The 17,067-nt window shown below is 43.5% G+C and overlaps 64 non-coding genes across 64 annotated transcripts; all 64 read right to left on the reverse strand.

Annotated features, from left to right (window-relative positions):
• Positions 1-394: 394 nt before the first annotated feature.
• TRNAR-UCG (transfer RNA arginine (anticodon UCG)) lies at positions 395-467 on the reverse strand. Its single transcript has one exon. It is a non-coding gene; the product is annotated as a tRNA-Arg (tRNA).
• Positions 468-1,114: 647 nt separating this feature from the next.
• Positions 1,115-1,187, reverse strand: TRNAR-ACG (transfer RNA arginine (anticodon ACG)). The gene has a single exon. It is a non-coding gene; the product is annotated as a tRNA-Arg (tRNA).
• Positions 1,188-1,401: 214 nt separating this feature from the next.
• TRNAR-UCG (transfer RNA arginine (anticodon UCG)) lies at positions 1,402-1,474 on the reverse strand. The gene has a single exon. It is a non-coding gene; the product is annotated as a tRNA-Arg (tRNA).
• A 792-nt stretch (positions 1,475-2,266) lies between these two features.
• Positions 2,267-2,339, reverse strand: TRNAR-UCG (transfer RNA arginine (anticodon UCG)). The gene has a single exon. It is a non-coding gene; the product is annotated as a tRNA-Arg (tRNA).
• A 71-nt stretch (positions 2,340-2,410) lies between these two features.
• TRNAL-UAG (transfer RNA leucine (anticodon UAG)) lies at positions 2,411-2,483 on the reverse strand. Its single transcript has one exon. It is a non-coding gene; the product is annotated as a tRNA-Leu (tRNA).
• Positions 2,484-2,554: 71 nt separating this feature from the next.
• TRNAR-UCG (transfer RNA arginine (anticodon UCG)) lies at positions 2,555-2,627 on the reverse strand. Its single transcript has one exon. It is a non-coding gene; the product is annotated as a tRNA-Arg (tRNA).
• A 360-nt stretch (positions 2,628-2,987) lies between these two features.
• On the reverse strand, positions 2,988-3,060 carry TRNAR-UCG (transfer RNA arginine (anticodon UCG)). The gene has a single exon. It is a non-coding gene; the product is annotated as a tRNA-Arg (tRNA).
• A 71-nt stretch (positions 3,061-3,131) lies between these two features.
• Positions 3,132-3,204, reverse strand: TRNAR-UCG (transfer RNA arginine (anticodon UCG)). The gene has a single exon. It is a non-coding gene; the product is annotated as a tRNA-Arg (tRNA).
• A 71-nt stretch (positions 3,205-3,275) lies between these two features.
• Positions 3,276-3,348, reverse strand: TRNAL-UAG (transfer RNA leucine (anticodon UAG)). Its single transcript has one exon. It is a non-coding gene; the product is annotated as a tRNA-Leu (tRNA).
• A 71-nt stretch (positions 3,349-3,419) lies between these two features.
• On the reverse strand, positions 3,420-3,492 carry TRNAR-UCG (transfer RNA arginine (anticodon UCG)). The gene has a single exon. It is a non-coding gene; the product is annotated as a tRNA-Arg (tRNA).
• Positions 3,493-3,563: 71 nt separating this feature from the next.
• On the reverse strand, positions 3,564-3,636 carry TRNAR-UCG (transfer RNA arginine (anticodon UCG)). The gene has a single exon. It is a non-coding gene; the product is annotated as a tRNA-Arg (tRNA).
• A 71-nt stretch (positions 3,637-3,707) lies between these two features.
• TRNAR-UCG (transfer RNA arginine (anticodon UCG)) lies at positions 3,708-3,780 on the reverse strand. The gene has a single exon. It is a non-coding gene; the product is annotated as a tRNA-Arg (tRNA).
• A 71-nt stretch (positions 3,781-3,851) lies between these two features.
• Positions 3,852-3,924, reverse strand: TRNAR-UCG (transfer RNA arginine (anticodon UCG)). Its single transcript has one exon. It is a non-coding gene; the product is annotated as a tRNA-Arg (tRNA).
• Positions 3,925-4,572: 648 nt separating this feature from the next.
• On the reverse strand, positions 4,573-4,645 carry TRNAR-UCG (transfer RNA arginine (anticodon UCG)). Its single transcript has one exon. It is a non-coding gene; the product is annotated as a tRNA-Arg (tRNA).
• A 71-nt stretch (positions 4,646-4,716) lies between these two features.
• TRNAR-UCG (transfer RNA arginine (anticodon UCG)) lies at positions 4,717-4,789 on the reverse strand. Its single transcript has one exon. It is a non-coding gene; the product is annotated as a tRNA-Arg (tRNA).
• Positions 4,790-4,860: 71 nt separating this feature from the next.
• TRNAL-UAG (transfer RNA leucine (anticodon UAG)) lies at positions 4,861-4,933 on the reverse strand. Its single transcript has one exon. It is a non-coding gene; the product is annotated as a tRNA-Leu (tRNA).
• A 71-nt stretch (positions 4,934-5,004) lies between these two features.
• TRNAR-UCG (transfer RNA arginine (anticodon UCG)) lies at positions 5,005-5,077 on the reverse strand. Its single transcript has one exon. It is a non-coding gene; the product is annotated as a tRNA-Arg (tRNA).
• Positions 5,078-5,148: 71 nt separating this feature from the next.
• TRNAR-UCG (transfer RNA arginine (anticodon UCG)) lies at positions 5,149-5,221 on the reverse strand. Its single transcript has one exon. It is a non-coding gene; the product is annotated as a tRNA-Arg (tRNA).
• A 71-nt stretch (positions 5,222-5,292) lies between these two features.
• On the reverse strand, positions 5,293-5,365 carry TRNAR-UCG (transfer RNA arginine (anticodon UCG)). The gene has a single exon. It is a non-coding gene; the product is annotated as a tRNA-Arg (tRNA).
• Positions 5,366-5,436: 71 nt separating this feature from the next.
• On the reverse strand, positions 5,437-5,509 carry TRNAR-UCG (transfer RNA arginine (anticodon UCG)). Its single transcript has one exon. It is a non-coding gene; the product is annotated as a tRNA-Arg (tRNA).
• Positions 5,510-6,154: 645 nt separating this feature from the next.
• TRNAR-UCG (transfer RNA arginine (anticodon UCG)) lies at positions 6,155-6,227 on the reverse strand. Its single transcript has one exon. It is a non-coding gene; the product is annotated as a tRNA-Arg (tRNA).
• Positions 6,228-6,298: 71 nt separating this feature from the next.
• On the reverse strand, positions 6,299-6,371 carry TRNAR-UCG (transfer RNA arginine (anticodon UCG)). The gene has a single exon. It is a non-coding gene; the product is annotated as a tRNA-Arg (tRNA).
• A 215-nt stretch (positions 6,372-6,586) lies between these two features.
• Positions 6,587-6,659, reverse strand: TRNAR-UCG (transfer RNA arginine (anticodon UCG)). The gene has a single exon. It is a non-coding gene; the product is annotated as a tRNA-Arg (tRNA).
• A 214-nt stretch (positions 6,660-6,873) lies between these two features.
• TRNAR-UCG (transfer RNA arginine (anticodon UCG)) lies at positions 6,874-6,946 on the reverse strand. Its single transcript has one exon. It is a non-coding gene; the product is annotated as a tRNA-Arg (tRNA).
• Positions 6,947-7,161: 215 nt separating this feature from the next.
• Positions 7,162-7,234, reverse strand: TRNAR-UCG (transfer RNA arginine (anticodon UCG)). Its single transcript has one exon. It is a non-coding gene; the product is annotated as a tRNA-Arg (tRNA).
• A 501-nt stretch (positions 7,235-7,735) lies between these two features.
• Positions 7,736-7,808, reverse strand: TRNAR-UCG (transfer RNA arginine (anticodon UCG)). The gene has a single exon. It is a non-coding gene; the product is annotated as a tRNA-Arg (tRNA).
• A 216-nt stretch (positions 7,809-8,024) lies between these two features.
• TRNAR-UCG (transfer RNA arginine (anticodon UCG)) lies at positions 8,025-8,097 on the reverse strand. Its single transcript has one exon. It is a non-coding gene; the product is annotated as a tRNA-Arg (tRNA).
• A 71-nt stretch (positions 8,098-8,168) lies between these two features.
• Positions 8,169-8,241, reverse strand: TRNAR-UCG (transfer RNA arginine (anticodon UCG)). The gene has a single exon. It is a non-coding gene; the product is annotated as a tRNA-Arg (tRNA).
• Positions 8,242-8,312: 71 nt separating this feature from the next.
• On the reverse strand, positions 8,313-8,385 carry TRNAR-UCG (transfer RNA arginine (anticodon UCG)). Its single transcript has one exon. It is a non-coding gene; the product is annotated as a tRNA-Arg (tRNA).
• Positions 8,386-8,456: 71 nt separating this feature from the next.
• Positions 8,457-8,529, reverse strand: TRNAR-UCG (transfer RNA arginine (anticodon UCG)). The gene has a single exon. It is a non-coding gene; the product is annotated as a tRNA-Arg (tRNA).
• A 72-nt stretch (positions 8,530-8,601) lies between these two features.
• On the reverse strand, positions 8,602-8,674 carry TRNAR-UCG (transfer RNA arginine (anticodon UCG)). Its single transcript has one exon. It is a non-coding gene; the product is annotated as a tRNA-Arg (tRNA).
• A 215-nt stretch (positions 8,675-8,889) lies between these two features.
• Positions 8,890-8,962, reverse strand: TRNAR-UCG (transfer RNA arginine (anticodon UCG)). Its single transcript has one exon. It is a non-coding gene; the product is annotated as a tRNA-Arg (tRNA).
• A 71-nt stretch (positions 8,963-9,033) lies between these two features.
• TRNAR-UCG (transfer RNA arginine (anticodon UCG)) lies at positions 9,034-9,106 on the reverse strand. The gene has a single exon. It is a non-coding gene; the product is annotated as a tRNA-Arg (tRNA).
• A 71-nt stretch (positions 9,107-9,177) lies between these two features.
• Positions 9,178-9,250, reverse strand: TRNAR-UCG (transfer RNA arginine (anticodon UCG)). Its single transcript has one exon. It is a non-coding gene; the product is annotated as a tRNA-Arg (tRNA).
• A 71-nt stretch (positions 9,251-9,321) lies between these two features.
• On the reverse strand, positions 9,322-9,394 carry TRNAR-UCG (transfer RNA arginine (anticodon UCG)). Its single transcript has one exon. It is a non-coding gene; the product is annotated as a tRNA-Arg (tRNA).
• Positions 9,395-9,609: 215 nt separating this feature from the next.
• Positions 9,610-9,682, reverse strand: TRNAL-UAG (transfer RNA leucine (anticodon UAG)). Its single transcript has one exon. It is a non-coding gene; the product is annotated as a tRNA-Leu (tRNA).
• Positions 9,683-9,753: 71 nt separating this feature from the next.
• TRNAR-ACG (transfer RNA arginine (anticodon ACG)) lies at positions 9,754-9,826 on the reverse strand. Its single transcript has one exon. It is a non-coding gene; the product is annotated as a tRNA-Arg (tRNA).
• Positions 9,827-10,046: 220 nt separating this feature from the next.
• Positions 10,047-10,119, reverse strand: TRNAR-UCG (transfer RNA arginine (anticodon UCG)). The gene has a single exon. It is a non-coding gene; the product is annotated as a tRNA-Arg (tRNA).
• A 215-nt stretch (positions 10,120-10,334) lies between these two features.
• TRNAR-UCG (transfer RNA arginine (anticodon UCG)) lies at positions 10,335-10,407 on the reverse strand. Its single transcript has one exon. It is a non-coding gene; the product is annotated as a tRNA-Arg (tRNA).
• A 71-nt stretch (positions 10,408-10,478) lies between these two features.
• On the reverse strand, positions 10,479-10,551 carry TRNAR-UCG (transfer RNA arginine (anticodon UCG)). Its single transcript has one exon. It is a non-coding gene; the product is annotated as a tRNA-Arg (tRNA).
• A 71-nt stretch (positions 10,552-10,622) lies between these two features.
• TRNAR-UCG (transfer RNA arginine (anticodon UCG)) lies at positions 10,623-10,695 on the reverse strand. Its single transcript has one exon. It is a non-coding gene; the product is annotated as a tRNA-Arg (tRNA).
• Positions 10,696-11,199: 504 nt separating this feature from the next.
• TRNAR-UCG (transfer RNA arginine (anticodon UCG)) lies at positions 11,200-11,272 on the reverse strand. The gene has a single exon. It is a non-coding gene; the product is annotated as a tRNA-Arg (tRNA).
• A 72-nt stretch (positions 11,273-11,344) lies between these two features.
• Positions 11,345-11,417, reverse strand: TRNAR-UCG (transfer RNA arginine (anticodon UCG)). The gene has a single exon. It is a non-coding gene; the product is annotated as a tRNA-Arg (tRNA).
• Positions 11,418-11,632: 215 nt separating this feature from the next.
• TRNAR-UCG (transfer RNA arginine (anticodon UCG)) lies at positions 11,633-11,705 on the reverse strand. The gene has a single exon. It is a non-coding gene; the product is annotated as a tRNA-Arg (tRNA).
• A 71-nt stretch (positions 11,706-11,776) lies between these two features.
• Positions 11,777-11,849, reverse strand: TRNAR-UCG (transfer RNA arginine (anticodon UCG)). The gene has a single exon. It is a non-coding gene; the product is annotated as a tRNA-Arg (tRNA).
• A 71-nt stretch (positions 11,850-11,920) lies between these two features.
• TRNAR-UCG (transfer RNA arginine (anticodon UCG)) lies at positions 11,921-11,993 on the reverse strand. Its single transcript has one exon. It is a non-coding gene; the product is annotated as a tRNA-Arg (tRNA).
• Positions 11,994-12,208: 215 nt separating this feature from the next.
• TRNAR-UCG (transfer RNA arginine (anticodon UCG)) lies at positions 12,209-12,281 on the reverse strand. Its single transcript has one exon. It is a non-coding gene; the product is annotated as a tRNA-Arg (tRNA).
• Positions 12,282-12,496: 215 nt separating this feature from the next.
• TRNAL-UAG (transfer RNA leucine (anticodon UAG)) lies at positions 12,497-12,569 on the reverse strand. The gene has a single exon. It is a non-coding gene; the product is annotated as a tRNA-Leu (tRNA).
• A 71-nt stretch (positions 12,570-12,640) lies between these two features.
• Positions 12,641-12,713, reverse strand: TRNAR-ACG (transfer RNA arginine (anticodon ACG)). The gene has a single exon. It is a non-coding gene; the product is annotated as a tRNA-Arg (tRNA).
• Positions 12,714-12,789: 76 nt separating this feature from the next.
• On the reverse strand, positions 12,790-12,862 carry TRNAR-UCG (transfer RNA arginine (anticodon UCG)). The gene has a single exon. It is a non-coding gene; the product is annotated as a tRNA-Arg (tRNA).
• Positions 12,863-13,371: 509 nt separating this feature from the next.
• TRNAR-UCG (transfer RNA arginine (anticodon UCG)) lies at positions 13,372-13,444 on the reverse strand. The gene has a single exon. It is a non-coding gene; the product is annotated as a tRNA-Arg (tRNA).
• A 215-nt stretch (positions 13,445-13,659) lies between these two features.
• Positions 13,660-13,732, reverse strand: TRNAR-UCG (transfer RNA arginine (anticodon UCG)). The gene has a single exon. It is a non-coding gene; the product is annotated as a tRNA-Arg (tRNA).
• Positions 13,733-13,803: 71 nt separating this feature from the next.
• Positions 13,804-13,876, reverse strand: TRNAR-UCG (transfer RNA arginine (anticodon UCG)). The gene has a single exon. It is a non-coding gene; the product is annotated as a tRNA-Arg (tRNA).
• Positions 13,877-14,236: 360 nt separating this feature from the next.
• On the reverse strand, positions 14,237-14,309 carry TRNAR-UCG (transfer RNA arginine (anticodon UCG)). Its single transcript has one exon. It is a non-coding gene; the product is annotated as a tRNA-Arg (tRNA).
• A 71-nt stretch (positions 14,310-14,380) lies between these two features.
• Positions 14,381-14,453, reverse strand: TRNAR-UCG (transfer RNA arginine (anticodon UCG)). Its single transcript has one exon. It is a non-coding gene; the product is annotated as a tRNA-Arg (tRNA).
• Positions 14,454-14,668: 215 nt separating this feature from the next.
• On the reverse strand, positions 14,669-14,741 carry TRNAR-UCG (transfer RNA arginine (anticodon UCG)). Its single transcript has one exon. It is a non-coding gene; the product is annotated as a tRNA-Arg (tRNA).
• Positions 14,742-14,812: 71 nt separating this feature from the next.
• TRNAR-UCG (transfer RNA arginine (anticodon UCG)) lies at positions 14,813-14,885 on the reverse strand. The gene has a single exon. It is a non-coding gene; the product is annotated as a tRNA-Arg (tRNA).
• A 71-nt stretch (positions 14,886-14,956) lies between these two features.
• Positions 14,957-15,029, reverse strand: TRNAR-UCG (transfer RNA arginine (anticodon UCG)). Its single transcript has one exon. It is a non-coding gene; the product is annotated as a tRNA-Arg (tRNA).
• A 1,221-nt stretch (positions 15,030-16,250) lies between these two features.
• On the reverse strand, positions 16,251-16,323 carry TRNAR-UCG (transfer RNA arginine (anticodon UCG)). The gene has a single exon. It is a non-coding gene; the product is annotated as a tRNA-Arg (tRNA).
• Positions 16,324-16,394: 71 nt separating this feature from the next.
• On the reverse strand, positions 16,395-16,467 carry TRNAR-UCG (transfer RNA arginine (anticodon UCG)). Its single transcript has one exon. It is a non-coding gene; the product is annotated as a tRNA-Arg (tRNA).
• A 71-nt stretch (positions 16,468-16,538) lies between these two features.
• Positions 16,539-16,611, reverse strand: TRNAR-UCG (transfer RNA arginine (anticodon UCG)). The gene has a single exon. It is a non-coding gene; the product is annotated as a tRNA-Arg (tRNA).
• A 71-nt stretch (positions 16,612-16,682) lies between these two features.
• Positions 16,683-16,755, reverse strand: TRNAR-UCG (transfer RNA arginine (anticodon UCG)). Its single transcript has one exon. It is a non-coding gene; the product is annotated as a tRNA-Arg (tRNA).
• A 71-nt stretch (positions 16,756-16,826) lies between these two features.
• Positions 16,827-16,899, reverse strand: TRNAR-UCG (transfer RNA arginine (anticodon UCG)). Its single transcript has one exon. It is a non-coding gene; the product is annotated as a tRNA-Arg (tRNA).
• Positions 16,900-16,970: 71 nt separating this feature from the next.
• On the reverse strand, positions 16,971-17,043 carry TRNAR-UCG (transfer RNA arginine (anticodon UCG)). The gene has a single exon. It is a non-coding gene; the product is annotated as a tRNA-Arg (tRNA).
• Between the last annotated feature and the right edge of the window lie 24 nt (positions 17,044-17,067).

Below are 17,067 nucleotides of genomic sequence, written 5' to 3' on the forward strand. Positions count from 1 at the left end.
CATGTTCATATTTAGTTATTCTCTACTCACGTGGACGGTGTTATGACGTATTCAGACATTGTATAAACAAAGTGAGCTAAACAATCTAGGGAAATCATTATGAAGCTCGTCCGCGGCAGGACTCGAACATGCAATCTTCTGATTCGTAATCAGACGCCTTATCCATTATGCCACGTGGACGGTGTTACTACGTAATCAGACATTGTATAAAAAATGTAAGCTAAACAATCTAGGGAAATCATTATGAGGCTCGTCGCGGCAGGACTCGAACCTGCAATCTTCTGATTCGAAATCAGACGCCTTATCCATTCGGCCACGTGGACTGTGTTATGACGTAATCAGACATTGTATAAAAAATGTAAGCTAAACAATCTAGGAAAATCATTATGAAGCTCGTCCGCGGCAGGACTCGAACCTGCAATCTTCTGATTCGAAGTCAGACGCCTTATCCATTAGGCCACGTGGACGGTGTTATGAAGTAATCAGACATTGTATAAAAAATGTAAGCTAAACAATCTAGGGAAATCACTATGAAGCTCGTACGCGGCAGGACTCGAACCTGCAATCTTCTGATTCGAAGTCAGACGCCTTATCCATTATGTAACGTGGACGGTGTTATGAAGTAATCAGACATTGTATAAAAAATGTAAGCTAAACAATCTAGGGTAATCATTATGAAACTCGTCCGCGGCAGCACTCGAACCTGCAATCTTCGGATTCGAAGTCAGACGCCTTATCCATTAGGCCACGTGGACGGTGTTATGACGTAATCAGACATTGTATAAAAAATGTAAGCTAAACAATCTAGGGTAATCATTATGAAACTCGTCCGCGGCAGCACTCGAACCTGCAATCTTCGGATTCGAAGTCAGACGCCTTATCCATTAGGCCACGTGGACGGTGTTATGAAGTAATCAGACATTGTATAAAAAATGTAAGCTAAACAATCTAGGGTAATCATTATGAAACTCGTCCGCGGCAGCACTCGAACCTGCAATCTTCGGATTCGAAGTCAGACGCCTTATCCATTAGGCCACGTGGACGGTGTTATGACGTATTCAGACATTGTATAAACAAAGTGAGCTAAACAATCTAGGGAAATCATTATGAAGCTCGTCCGCGGCAGGACTCGAACATGCAATCTTCTGATTCGTAATCAGACGCCTTATCCATTAGGCCACGTGGACGGTGTTATTACGTAATCAGACATTGTATAAAAAATGTAAGCTAAACAATCTAGGGAAATCATTATGAGGCTCGTCGCGGCAGGACTCGAACCTGCAATCTTCTGATTCGAAATCAGACGCCTTATCCATTCGGCCACGTGGACTGTGTTATGACGTAATCAGACATTGTATAAAAAATGTAAGCTAAACAATCTAGGAAAATCATTATGAAGCTCGTCCGCGGCAGGACTCGAACCTGCAATCTTCTGATTCGAAGTCAGACGCCTTATCCATTAGGCCACGTGGACGGTGTTATCACGGATTCAGACTTTGTTTAAAAAATGTAAGCTAAACAATCTAGGGAAATCACTATGAAGCTCGTACGCGGCAGGACTCGAACCTGCAATCTTCTGATTCGGAGTCAGACGCCTTATCCATTATGTAACGTGGACGGTGTTATGAAGTAATCAGACATTGTATAAAAAATGTAAGCTAAACAATCTAGGGTAATCATTATGAAACTCGTCCGCGGCAGCACTCGAACCTGCAATCTTCGGATTCGAAGTCAGACGCCTTATCCATTAGGCCACGTGGACGGTGTTATGACGTAATCAGACATTGTATAAAAAATGTAAGCTAAACAATCTAGGGAAATCATTATGAAGCTCGTCCGCGGCAGCACTCGAACGTGCAATCTTCGGATTCGAAGTCAGACGCCTTATCCATTAGGCCACGTGGACGGTGTTATGACGTAATCAGACATTGTATAAAAAATGTAAGCTAAACAATCTAGGGTAATCGTTTAAGAAGCTCGTCCGCTGCAGGACTCGAAACTGCAATCTTCTGATTCGAAGTCAGACGCCTTATCCATTAGGCCACGTGGACTGTGTTATGACGTAATCAGACATTGTATAAACAAAGTGAGCTAAACAATCTAGGGAAATCATTATGAAGCTCGTCCGTGGCAGGACTCGAACCTGCAATCTTCTGATTCGAAGTCAGACGCCTTATCCATTGGGCCACGTGGATGGTGTTATCACGTATTCAGACATTGTATAAACAAAGTTAGCTAAACAATCTAGGGAAATCATTATGAAGCTCGTCCGCGGCAGGACTCGAACCTGCAATCTTCTGATTCGAAGTCAGACGCCTTATCCATTAGGCCACGTGGACGGTATTATGACGTAATCAGACATTGTATAAAAAATGTAAGCTAAACAATCTAGGGTAATCGTTATGAAGCTCGTCCGCGGCAGGACTCTAACCTGCAATCTTCTGATTCTAAGTCAGACGCCTTATCAATTAGGCCACGTGGACGGTGTAATGACGTAATCAGACATTGTTTAAAAAATGTAAGCTAAACAATCTAGGGTAATCGTTATGAAGCTCGTCCGCGGCAGGACTCGAACCTGCAATCTTCTGATTCGAAGTCAGACGCCTTATCCATTAGGCCACGTGGACGGTGTTATGACGTAATCAGACATTGTATAAAAAATGTAAGCTAAACAATCTAGGGAAATCATTATGAAGCTCGTCCGCGGCAGCACTCGAACCTGCAATCTTCGGATTCGAAGTCAGACGCCTTATCCATTAGGCCACGTGGACGGTGTTATGACGTAATCAGACATTGTATAAAAAATGTAAGCTAAACAATCTAGGGTAATCGTTTAAGAAGCTCGTCCGCTGCAGGACTCGAAACTGCAACCTTCTGATTCGACGTCAGACGCCTTATCCATTAGGCGACGTGGACTGTGTTATGACGTAATCAGACATTGTATAAACAAAGTGAGCTAAACAATCTAGGGAAATCATTATGAAGCTCGTCCGCGGCAGGACTCGAACCTGCAATCTTCTGATTCGAAGTCAGACGCCTTATCCATTGGGCCACGTGGATGGTGTTATCACGTATTCAGACATTGTATAAACAAAGTTAGCTAAACAATCTAGGGAAATCATTATGAAGCTCGTCCGCGGCAGGACTCGAACCTGCAATCTTCTGATTCGAAGTCAGACGCCTAATCCATTAGGCCACGTGGACGGTATTATGACGTAATCAGACATTGTATAAAAAATGTAAGCTAAACAATCTAGGGTAATCGTTATGAAGCTCGTCCGCGGCAGGACTCTAACCTGCAATCTTCTGATTCTAAGTCAGACGCCTTATCAATTAGGCCACGTGGACGGTGTAATGACGTAATCAGACATTGTTTAAAAAATGTAAGCTAAACAATCTAGGGTAATCGTTATGAAGCTCGTCCGCTGCAGGACTCGAACCTGCAATCATCTGATTCGAAGTCAGACGCCTTATCCATTAGGCCACGTGGACGGTGTTATGACGTAATCAGACATTGTATAACAAATGTAAGCTAAACAATCTAGGGAAATCACTATGAAGCTCGTCCGCGGCAGGACTCGAACCTGCAATCTTCTGATTCGAAGTCAGACGCCTTATCCATTCGGCCACGTGGACTTTGTTATGACGTAATCAGACATTGTATAAAAAATGTAAGCTAAACAATCTAGGGAAATCATTATGAAGCTCGTCCGCGGCAGCACTCGAACCTGCAATCTTCTGATTCGAAGTCAGACGCCTTATCCATTAGGCCACGTGGACGGTGTTATTACGTAATCAGACATTGTATAAAAAATGTAAGCTAAACAATCTAGGGAAATCATTATGAAGCTCGTCCGCGGCAGGACTCGAACCTGCAATCTTCTGATTCGAAGTCAGATGCCTTATCCATTAGGCCACGTGGACGGTGTTATGACCTAATCAGACATTGTATAAAAAATGTAAACTAAACAATCTAGGGTAATCGTTATGAAGCTCGTCCGCGGCAGGACTCGATTCTGCAATCTTCTGATTCGAAGTCAGACGCCTTATCCATTAGGCCACGTGGACGGTGTTATGACGTAGTCAGACATTGTATAAACAAAGTGAGCTAAACAATCTAGGGAAATCATTATGAAGCTCGTCCGCGGCAGGACTCGAACATGCAATCTTCTGATTCGAAGTCAGACGCCTTATCCATTAGGCCACGTGGACGGTGTTATGACGTAATCAGACATTGTATAAAAAATGTAAGCTAAACAATCTAGGGAAATCATTATGAAGCTCGTCCGCGGCAGCACTCGAACCTGCAATCTTCGGATTCGAAGTCAGACGCCTTATCCATTAGGCCACGTGGACGGTGTTATGACGTAATCAGACATTGTATAAAAAATGTAAGCTAAACAATCTAGGGTAATCGTTTAAGAAGCTCGTCCGCTGCAGGACTCGAAACTGCAACCTTCTGATTCGACGTCAGACGCCTTATCCATTAGGCGACGTGGACTGTGTTATGACGTAATCAGACATTGTATAAACAAAGTGAGCTAAACAATCTAGGGAAATCATTATGAAGCTCGTCCGCGGCAGGACTCGAACCTGCAATCTTCTGATTCGAAGTCAGACGCCTTATCCATTGGGCCACGTGGATGGTGTTATCACGTATTCAGACATTGTATAAACAAAGTTAGCTAAACAATCTAGGGAAATCATTATGAAGCTCGTCCGCGGCAGGACTCGAACCTGCAATCTTCTGATTCGAAGTCAGACGCCTAATCCATTAGGCCACGTGGACGGTATTATGACGTAATCAGACATTGTATAAAAAATGTAAGCTAAACAATCTAGGGTAATCGTTATGAAGCTCGTCCGCGGCAGGACTCTAACCTGCAATCTTCTGATTCTAAGTCAGACGCCTTATCAATTAGGCCACGTGGACGGTGTAATGACGTAATCAGACATTGTTTAAAAAATGTAAGCTAAACAATCTAGGGTAATCGTTATGAAGCTCGTCCGCTGCAGGACTCGAACCTGCAATCATCTGATTCGAAGTCAGACGCCTTATCCATTAGGCCACGTGGACGGTGTTATGACGTAATCAGACATTGTATAACAAATGTAAGCTAAACAATCTAGGGAAATCACTATGAAGCTCGTCCGCGGCAGGACTCGAACCTGCAATCTTCTGATTCGAAGTCAGACGCCTTATCCATTCGGCCACGTGGACTTTGTTATGACGTAATCAGACATTGTATAAAAAATGTAAGCTAAACAATCTAGGGAAATCATTATGAAGCTCGTCCGCGGCAGCACTCGAACCTGCAATCTTCTGATTCGAAGTCAGACGCCTTATCCATTAGGCCACGTGGACGGTGTTATTACGTAATCAGACATTGTATAAAAAATGTAAGCTAAACAATCTAGGGAAATCATTATGAAGCTCGTCCGCGGCAGGACTCGAACCTGCAATCTTCTGATTCGAAGTCAGATGCCTTATCCATTAGGCCACGTGGACGGTGTTATGACCTAATCAGACATTGTATAAAAAATGTAAACTAAACAATCTAGGGTAATCGTTATGAAGCTCGTCCGCGGCAGGACTCGATTCTGCAATCTTCTGATTCGAAGTCAGACGCCTTATCCATTAGGCCACGTGGACGGTGTTATGACGTAGTCAGACATTGTATAAACAAAGTGAGCTAAACAATCTAGGGAAATCATTATGAAGCTCGTCCGCGGCAGGACTCGAACATGCAATCTTCTGATTCGAAATCAGACGCCTTATCCATTAGGCCACGTGGACGGTGTTATTACGTAATCAGACATTGTATAAAAAATGTAAGCTAAACAATCTAGGGAAATCATTATGAGGCTCGTCGCGGCAGGACTCGAACCTGCAATCTTCTATTCTAAGTCAGATGCCTTATCCATTAGGCCACGTTGACGGTGTTATGACGTAATCAGACATTGTATAAAAAATGTAAGCTTAACAATCTAGGGAAATCATTATGACGCTCGTCTGCGGCAGCACTTGAACCTGCAATCTTCTGATTCGAAGTCAGACGCCTTATCCATTAGGTCACGTGGACGGTGTTATTACATAATCAGACATTGTATAAAAAATGTAAGCTAAACAATCTAGGGAAATCATTATGAAGCTCGTCCGCGGCAGGACTCGAACCTGCAATCTTCTGATTCGAAGTCAGACGCCTTATCCATTAGGCCACGTGGATGGTGTTATCACGTATTCAGACATTGTATAAACAAAGTTAGCTAAACAATCTAGGGAAATAATTATGAAGCTCGTCCGCGGCAGGACTCGAACCTGCAATCTTCTGATTCGAAGTCAGACGCCTTATCCATTAGGCCACGTGGACGGTGTAATGACGTAATCAGACATTGTTTAAAAAATGTAAGCTAAACAATCTAGGGTAATCGTTATGAAGCTCGTCCGCGGCAGGACTCGAACCTGCAATCTTCTGATTCGAAATCAGACGCCTTATCCATAAGGCCACGTGGACGGTGTTATGACGTAATCAGACATTGTATAAAAAATGTAAGCTAAATAATCTAGGGAAATCATTATGAAGCTCGTCCGCGGCAGGACTCGATCCTGCAATCTTCTGATTCGAAGTCAGACGCCTTATCCATTAGGCCACGTGGACGGTATTGTGACGTAATCAGACGTTGTATAAAAAATGTAAGCTAAACAATCTAGGGTAATCGTTATGAAGCTCGTCCGCGGCAGGACTCGAACCTGCAATCTTCTATTCTAAGTCAGACGCCTTATCAATTAGGCCACGTGGACGGTGTAATGACGTAATCAGACATTGTTTAAAAAATGTAAGCTAAACAATCTAGGGTAATCGTTATGAAGCTCGTCCGCGGCAGGACTCGAACCTGCAATCTTCTGATTCGAAGTCAGACGCCTTATCCATTAGGCCACGTGGACGGTGTATTGACGTAATCAGACATTGTATAAAAAATGTAAGCTAAACAATCTAGGGAAATCATTATGAAGCTCGTCCGCGGCAGCACTCGAACCTGCAATCTTCTGATTCGAAGTCAGACGCCTTATCCATAAGGCCACGTAGACGGTGTTATGACGTAATCAGACATTGTATAAAAAATGTAAGCTAAACAATCTAGGGAAATCATTATCAAGCTCGTCCGCGGCAGGACTCGAACCTGCAATCTTCTGATTCGAAGTCAGACGCCTTATCCATTAGGCCACGTGGACGGTGTTGTGACATAATCAGACATTGTATAAAAAATGTAAGCTAAACAATCTAGGGTAATCGTTATGAAGCTCGTCCGCGGCAGGACTCGATTCTGCAATCTTCTGATTCGAAGTCAGACGCCTTATCCATTAGGCCACGTGGACGGTGTTATGACGTAGTCAGACATTGTATAAACAAAGTGAGCTAAACAATCTAGGGAAATCATTATGAAGCTCGTCCGCGGCAGGACTCGAACATGCAATCTTCTGATTCGAAATCAGACGCCTTATCCATTAGGCCACGTGGACGGTGTTATTACGTAATCAGACATTGTATAAAAAATGTAAGCTAAACAATCTAGGGAAATCATTATGAGGCTCGTCGCGGCAGGACTCGAACCTGCAATCTTCTATTCTAAGTCAGATGCCTTATCCATTAGGCCACGTGAACGGTGTTATGACATAATCAGACATTGTATAAAAAATGTAAGCTTAACAATCTAGAGAAATCATTATGACGCTCGTCCGCGGCAGCACTCGAACCTGCAATCTTCTGATTCGAAGTCAGACGCCTTATCCATTAGGCCACGTGGACGGTGTTATTACGTAATCAGACATTGTATAAAAAATGTAAGCTAAACAATCTAGGGTAATCGTTTAAGAAGCTCGTCCGCTGCAGGACTCGAAACTGCAATCTTCTGATTCGAAGTCAGACGCCTTATCCATTAGGCCACGTGGACTGTGTTATGACGTAATCAGACATTGTATAAACAAAGTGAGCTAAACAATCTAGGGAAATCATTATGAAGCTCGTCCGCGGCAGGACTCGAACCTGCAATCTTCTGATTCGAAGTCAGACGCCTTATCCATTGGGCCACGTGGATGGTGTTATCACGTATTCAGACATTGTATAAACAAAGTTAGCTAAACAATCTAGGGAAATCATTATGAAGCTCGTCCGCGGCAGGACTCGAACCTGCAATCTTCTGATTCGAAGTCAGACGCCTTATCCATTAGGCCACGTGGACGGTATTATGACGTAATCAGACATTGTATAAAAAATGTAAGCTAAACAATCTAGGGAAATCATTATGAAGCTCGTCCGCGGCAGGACTCGAACCTGCAATCTTCTGATTCGAAGTCAGACGCCTCATCCATTAGGCCACGTGGACGGTGTTATGACGTAATCAGACATTGTACAAAAAATGTAAGCTAAACAATCTAGGGTAATCGTTATGAAGCTCGTCCGCGGCAGGACTCGAACCTGCAATCTTCTGATTCGAAGTCAGACGCCTTATCCATTAGGCCACGTGGATGGTGTTATTACGTATTCAGACATTGTATAAAAAAAAGTGAGCTAAACAATCTAGGGTAATCGTTATGAAGCTCGTCCGCGGCAGGACTCGAACCGGCAATCTTCTGATTCGAAGTCAGACGCCTTATCCATTCGGCCACGTGGACTTTGTTATGGCGTAATCAGACATTGTATAAAAAGTGTAAGCTAAACAATCTAGGGAAATCATTATGAAGCTCGTCCGCGGTAGGACTCGAACCTGCAATCTTCTGATTCGAAGTCAGACGCCTCATCCATTAGGCCACGTGGACGGTGTTATGACGTAATCAGACATTGTATAAAAAATGTAAGCTAAACAATCTAGGGTAATCGTTATGAAGCTCGTCCGCGGCAGGACTCGAACCTGCAATCTTCTGATTCGAAGTCAGACGCCTTATCCATTAGGCCACGTGGACGGTGTTATGACGTAATTAGACATTGTATAAAAAATGTAAGCTAAATAATCTAGGGAAATCATTATGAAGCTCGTCCGCGGCAGGACTCGATCCTGCAATCTTCTGATTCGAAGTCAGACGCCTTATCCATTCGGCCACGTGGACTTTGTTGGGACGTAATCAGACATTGTATAAAAAATGTAAGCTAAACAATCTAGGGAAATCATTATGAAGCTCGTCCGCGGCAGGACTCGAACTTGCAATCTTCTGATTCGAAGTCAGACGCCTTATCCATTAGGCCACGTGGACGGTGTTATCACGAAATCAGACATTGTATAAAAAATGTAAGCTTAACAATCTAGGGTAATCGTTATGAAGCTCGTCCGCGGCAGGACTCGAACCTGCAATCTTCCGATTCGAAGTCAGACGCCTTATCCATTAGGCCACGTGGACGGTGTTATGACGTAATCAGACATTGTATAAAAAATGTAAGCTAAACAATCTAGGGAAATCTTTATGAAGCTCGTCCGCGGCAGGACTCGAACCTGCAATCTTCTGATTCGAAGTCAGACGCCTTATGCATTATTCAACGTGGACGGTGTTATGACGTAATCAGACATTGTATAAAAAATGTAAGCTAAACAATCTAGGGTAATCGTTTTGAAACTCGTCCGCGGCAGGACTCGAACCTGCAATCTTCTGATCCTAAGTCAGACGCCTTATCCATTAGGCCACGTGGACGGTGTTATGACGTAATCAGACATTGTATAAAAAATGTAAGCTACACAATCTAGGGAAATCATTATGAAGCTCGTCCGCGGCAGGACTCGAACCTGCAATCTTCTGATTCGTAGTCAGACGCCTTATCCATTAGGCCACGTGGACGGTGTTATGACGTATTCAGACATTGTATAAAAAAAGTGAGCTAAACAATCTAGGGAAATCATTATCAAGCTCGTCCGCGTCGAGACTCGAACACGCAATCTTCTGATTCGAAATCAGACGCCTTATCCATAAGGCCACGTGGACTGTCTTACGACGTACAGTAATCAGACATTGTATAAAAAATGTAAGCTAAACGATCTAGGGAAATCATTATGAAGCTCGTCCGCGGCAGGACTCGAACCTGCAATCTTCTGATTCGAAGTCAGACGCCTTATCCATTAGGCCACGTGGACTGTGTTATGACGTAATCAGACATTGTATAAAAAATGTAAGTTAAACAATCTAGGGAAATCATTATGAAGCTCGTCCGCTGCAGGACTCGAACCTGCAATCTTCTGATTCGAAGTCAGACGCCTTATCCATTATGCAAAGTGGACGGTGCTATGACGTAATCAGACTTTGTATAAAAAATGTAAGCTAAACAATGTAGGGTAATCGTCATGAAGCTCGTCCGCGGCAGGACTCGAACCTGCAATCTTCTGATTCGAAGTCAGACGCCTTATCCATTAGGCCACGTGGATGGTGTTATGACGTATTCAGACATTGTATAAACAAAGTGAGCTAAACAATCTAGGGAAATCATTATGAAGCTAATCCGCGGCAGGACTCGAACCTGCAATCTTCTGATTCGAAGTCAGACGCCTTATCCATTAGGCCACGTGGACGGTGTTATGACGTAATCAGACATTGTATAAAAAATGTAAGCTAAACAATCTAGGGTAATCGTTATGAAGCTCGTCCGCGGCAGGACTCGAACCTGCAATCTTCTGATTCGAAGTCAGACGCCTTATCCATTAGGCCACGTGGACTGTGTTATGACGTAATCAGACATTGTATAAAAAATGTAAGTTAAACAATCTAGGGTAATAGCTATGAAGCTCTACCGCGGCAGGACTCGAACCTGCAATCTTCTGATCCGAAGTCAGACGCCTTATCCATTAGGCCACGTGGACGGTGTTATGACGTAATCAGACATTGTATAAAAAATGTAAGCTAAACAATCTAGGGTAATCGTTTATGAAGCTCATCCGCGGCAGGACTCGAAACTGCAATCTTCTGATTCGAAGTCAGACGCCTTATCCATTAGGCCACGTGGACGGTGTTATGACGTAATCAGACATTGTATAAACAAAGTGAGCTAAACAGTCTAGGGAAATCATTATGAAGCTCGCCCGCGGCAGGACTCGAACCTGCAATCTTCTGATTCGAAGTCAGACGCCTCATCCATTAGGCCACGTGGACGGTGTTATGACGTAATCAGACATTGTACAAAAAATGTTAGCTAAACAATCTAGGGTAATCGTTATGAAGCTCGTCCGCGGCAGGACTCGAACCTGCAATCTTCTGATTCGAAGTCAGACGCCTTATCCATTAGGCCACGTGGATTGTGTTATTACGTATTCAGACATTGTATAAAAAAAAGTGAGCTAAACAATCTAGGGTAATCGTTATGAAGCTCGTCCGCGGCAGGACTCGAACCGGCAATCTTCTGATTCGAAGTCAGACGCCTTATCCATTCGGCCACGTGGACTTTGTTATGACGTAATCAGACATTGTATAAAAAGTGTAAGCTAAACAATCTAGGGAAATCATTATGAAGCTCGTCCGCGGTAGGACTCGAACCTGCAATCTTCTGATTCGAAGTCAGACGCCTCATCCATTAGGCCACGTGGACGGTGTTATGACGTAATCAGACATTGTATAAAAAATGTAAGCTAAACAATCTAGGGTAATCGTTATGAAGCTCGTCCGCGGCAGGACTCGAACCTGCAATCTTCTGATTCGAAGTCAGACGCCTTATCCATTAGGCCACGTGGACGGTGTTATGACGTAATCAGACATTGTATAAAAAATGTAAGCTAAATAATCTAGGGAAATCATTATGAAGCTCGTCCGCGGCAGGACTCGATCCTGCAATCTTCTGATTCGAAGTCAGACGCCTTATCCATTCGGCCACGTGGACTTTGTTACAACGTAATCAGACATTGTATAAAAAATGTAAGCTAAACAATCTAGGGAAATCATTATGAAGCTCGTCCGCGGCAGGACTCGATCCTGCAATCTTCTGATTCGAAGTCAGACGCCTTATCCATTCGGCCACGTGGACTTTGTTACAACGTAATCAGACATTGTATAAAAAATGTAAGCTAAACAATCTAGGGAAATCATTATGAAGCTCGGCCGCGGCAGGACTCGAACTTGCAATCTTCTGATTCGAAGTCAGACGCCTTATCCATTAGGCCACGTGGACGGTGTTATCACGAAATCAGACATTGTATAAAAAATGTAAGCTTAACAATCTAGGGTAATCGTTATGAAGCTCGTCCGCGGCAGGACTCGAACCTGCAATCTTCCGATTCGAAGTCAGACGCCTTATCCATTAGGCCACGTGGACGGTGTTATGACGTAATCAGACATTGTATAAAAAATGTAAGCTAAACAATCTAGGGAAATCATTATGAAGCTCGTCCGCGGCAGGACTCGAACCTGCAATCTTCTGATTCGAAGTCAGACGCCTTATGCATTATTCAACGTGGACGGTGTTATGACGTAATCAGACATTGTATAAAAAATGTAAGCTAAACAATCTAGGGTAATCGTTTTGAAACTCGTCCGCGGCAGGACTCGAACCTGCAATCTTCTGATCCTAAGTCAGACGCCTTATCCATTAGGCTACGTGGACGGTGTTATGACGTAATCAGACATTGTATAAAAAATGTAAGCTACACAATCTAGGGAAATCATTATGAAGCTCGTCCGCGGCAGGACTCGAACCTGCAATCTTCTGATTCGTAGTCAGACGCCTTATCCATAAGGCCACGTGGACTGTCTTACGACGTACAGTAATCAGACATTGTATAAAAAATGTAAGCTAAACGATCTAGGGAAATCATTATGAAGCTCGTCCGCGGCAGGACTCGAACCTGCAATCTTCTGATTCGAAGTCAGACGCCTTATCCATTAGGCCACGTGGATGGTGTTATTACGTATTCAGACATTGTATAAAAAAAAGTGAGCTAAACAATCTAGGGTAATCGTTATCAAGCTCGTCCGCGGCAGGACTCGAACCGGCAATCTTCTGATTCGAAGTCAGACGCCTTATCCATAAGGCCACGTGGACTGTCTTACGACGTACAGTAATCAGACATTGTATAAAAAATGTAAGCTAAACGATCTAGGGAAATCATTATGAAGCTCGTCCGCGGCAGGACTCGAACCTGCAATCTTCTGATTCGAAGTCAGACGCCTTATCCATTAGGCCCCGTGGACTGTGTTATGACGTAATCAGACATTGTATAAAAAATGTAAGTTAAACAATCTAGGGAAATCATTATGAAGCTCGTCCGCTGCAGGACTCGAACCTGCAATCTTCTGATTCGAAGTCAGACGCCTTATCCATTATGCAACGTGGACGGTGCTATGACGTAATCAGACTTTGTATAAAAAATGTAAGCTAAACAATGTAGGGTAATCGTCATGAAGCTCGTCCGCGGCAGGACTCGAACCTGCAATCTTCTGATTCGAAGTCAGACGCCTTATCCATTAGGCCACGTGGATGGTGTTATGACGTATTCAGACATTGTATAAACAAAGTGAGCTAAACAATCTAGGGAAATCATTATGAAGCTCGTCCGCGGCAGGACTCGAAACTGCAATCTTCTGATTCGAAGTCAGACGCCTTATACATTATGCAACGTGGACGGTGTTATGACGTAATCAGACATTGTATAAAAAATGTAAGCTAAACAATCTAGGGAAATCATTATGAAGCTAATCCGCGGCAGGACTCGAACCTGCAATCTTCTGATTCGAAGTCAGACGCCTTATCCATTAGGCCACGTGGACGGTGATATGACGTAATCAGACATTGTATAAAAAATGTAAGCTAAACAATCTAGGGTGATCGTTATGAAGCTCGTCCGCGGCAGGACTCGAACCTGCAATCTTCTGATTCGAAGTCAGACGCCTTATCCATTAGGCCACGTGGACTGTGTTATGACGTAATCAGACATTGTATAAAAAATGTAAGTTAAACAATCTAGGGTAATAGTTATGAAGCTCTACCGCGGCAGGACTCGAACCTGCAATCTTCTTATCCGAAGTCAGACGCCTTATCCATTAGGCCACGTGGACGGTGTTATGACGTAATCAGACATTGTATAAAAAATGTAAGCTAAACAATCTAGGGTAATCGTTTATGAAGCTCATCCGCGGCAGGACTCGAAACTGCAATCTTCTGATTCGAAGTCAGACGCCTTATCCATTAGGCCACGTGGACGGTGTTATGACGTAATCAGACATTGTATAAACAAAGTGAGCTAAACAGTCTAGGGAAATCATTATGAAGCTCGCCTGCGGCAGGACTCGAACCTGCAATCTTCTGATTCGAAGTCAGACGCCTTATCCATTCGGCCACGTGGACTTTGTTATGACGTAATCAGACATTGTATAAAAAATGTAAGCTAAACAATCTAGGGAAATCATTATGAAGCTCGTCCGCGGCAGGACTCGAACTTGCAATCTTCTGATTCGAAGTCAGACGCCTTATCCATTAGGCCACGTGGACGGTGTTATCACGTAATCAGACATTGTATAAAAAATGTAAGCTTAACAATCTAGGGTAATCGTTATGAAGCTCGTCCGCGGCAGGACTCGAACCTGCAATCTTCCGATTCGAAGTCAGACGTCTTATCCATTAGGCCACGTGGACGGTGTTATGACGTAATCAGACATTGTATAAAAAATGTAAGCTAAACAATCTAGGGAAATCATTATGAAGCTCGTCCGCGGCAGGACTCGAACCTGCAATCTTCTGATTCGAAGTCAGACGCCTTATCAATTAGGCCACGTGGACGGTGCAATGACGTAATCAGACATTGTATAAAAAATGTAAGCGTAACAATCTAGGGTAATCTTTATGAAGCTCGTCCGCGGCAGGACTCGAACCTGCAATCTTCCGATTCGAAGTCAGACGCCTTATCCATTAGGCCACGTGGACGATGTTATGACGTAATCAGACATTGTATAAAAAATGTAAGCTAAACAATCTAGGGAAATCATTATGAAGCTCGTCCGCGGCAGGACTCGAACCTGCAATCTTCTGATTCGAAGTCAGACGTCTTATCCATTAGGCCACGTGGACGGTGTTATGACGTATTCAGACATTGTATAAAAAAAGTGAGCTAAACAATCTAGGGAAATCATTATGAAGCTCGTCCGCGGCAGGACTCGAACCTGCAACCTTCTGAATCGAAATCAGACGCCTTATCCATAAGGCCACGTGGACTGTCTTATGACGTAATCAGACATTGTATAAAAAATGTAAGCTAAACAATCTAGGGTAATCGTTATGAAGCTCGTCCGCGGCAGGACTCGAACCTGCAATCTTCTGATTCGAAGTCAGACGCCTCATCCAATAGGCCACGTGGACTGTGTTATGACGTAATCAGACATTGTATAAAAAATGTAAGCTAAACATTCTAGGGAAATCATTATGAAGCTCGTCCGCTGCAGGACTCGTACCTGCAATCTTCTGAATCGAAGTCAGACGCCTTATCCATTATGCAACGTGGACGGTGCTACGACGTAATCAGACATTGTATAAAAAATGTGAGCTAAACAATCTAGGGTTATCGTTATGAAGCTCGTCTGCGGCAGGACTCGAACCTGCAATCTTCTGATTCGAAGTCAGACGCCTTATCCATGAGGCCACGTGGACGATGTTGTGACGTAATCAGATATTGTATAAAAAATGTAAGCTAAACAATCTAGGGTAATCGTTATGAAGCTCGTCCGCGGCAGGACTCGAACCTGCAATCTTCTGATTCGAAGTCAGACGCCTTATCCATTAGGCCACGTGGCGGTGTTAGGACGTAATCAGACATTGTATAAAAAATGTAAGCTAAACAATCTAGGGAAATCATTATGAAGCTCGTCATCGACAGGACTCGAAACTGCAATTTTCTGATTCGAAGTCAGACGCCTTATCCATTAGGCCACGTGGCGGTGTTATGACGTAATCAGACATTGTATAAAAAATGTAAGCTAAACAATCTAGGGAAATCATTATGAAGCTCGTCATCGACAGGACTCGAAACTGCAATTTTCTGATTCGAAGTCAGACGCCTTATCCATTAGGCCACGTGGACTGTGTTATGACGTAATCAGACATTGTATAAAAAATGTAAGTTAAACAATCTAGGGTAATAGTTATGAAGCTCTACCGCGGCAGGACTCGAACCTGCAATCTTCTGATCCGAAGTCAGACGCCTTATCCATTAGGCCACGTGGACGGTGTTATGACGTAATCAGACATTGTATAAACAAAGTGAGCTAAACAGTCTAGGGAAATCATTATGAAGCTCGCCTGCGGCAGGACTCGAACCTGCAATCTTCTGATTCGAAGTCAGACGCCTTATCCATTCGGCCACGTGGACTTTGTTATGACGTAATCAGACATTGTATAAAAAATGTAAGCTAAACAATCTAGGGAAATCATTATGAAGCTCGTCCGCGGCAGGACTCGAACTTGCAATCTTCTGATTCGAAGTCAGACGCCTTATCCATTAGGCCACGTGGACGGTGTTATCACGTAATCAGACATTGTATAAAAAATGTAAGCTTAACAATCTAGGGTAATCGTTATGAAGCTCGTCCGCGGCAGGACTCGAACCTGCAATCTTCCGATTCGAAGTCAGACGCCATATCCATTAGGCCACGTGGACGGTGTTATGACGTAATCAGACATTGTATAAAAAATGTAAGCTAAACAATCTAGGGAAATCATTATGAAGCTCGTCCGCGGCAGGACTCGAACCTGCAATCTTCTGATTCGAAGTCAGACGCCTTATCAATTAGGCCACGTGGACGGTGTAATGACGTAATCAGACATTGTATAAAAAATGTAAGCGTAACAATCTAGGGTAATCTTTATGAAGCTCGTCCGCGGCAGGACTCGAACCTGCAATCTTCCGATTCGAAGTCAGACGCCTTATCCATTAGGCCACGTGGACGATGTTATGACGTAATCAGACATTGTATAAAAAATGTAAGCTAAACAATCTAGGGAAATCATTATGAAGCTCGTCCGCGGCAGGACTCGAACCTGCAATCTTCTGATTCGAAGTCAGACGTCTTATCCATTAGGCCACGTGGACGGTGTTATGACGTATTCAGACATT

This window comes from Leiobunum rupestre, chromosome 9 (genome assembly GCF_980474605.1).
Source record: "Leiobunum rupestre chromosome 9, qqLeiRupe1.1.hap1, whole genome shotgun sequence".
NCBI lineage: Eukaryota > Metazoa > Arthropoda > Arachnida > Opiliones > Sclerosomatidae > Leiobunum > Leiobunum rupestre.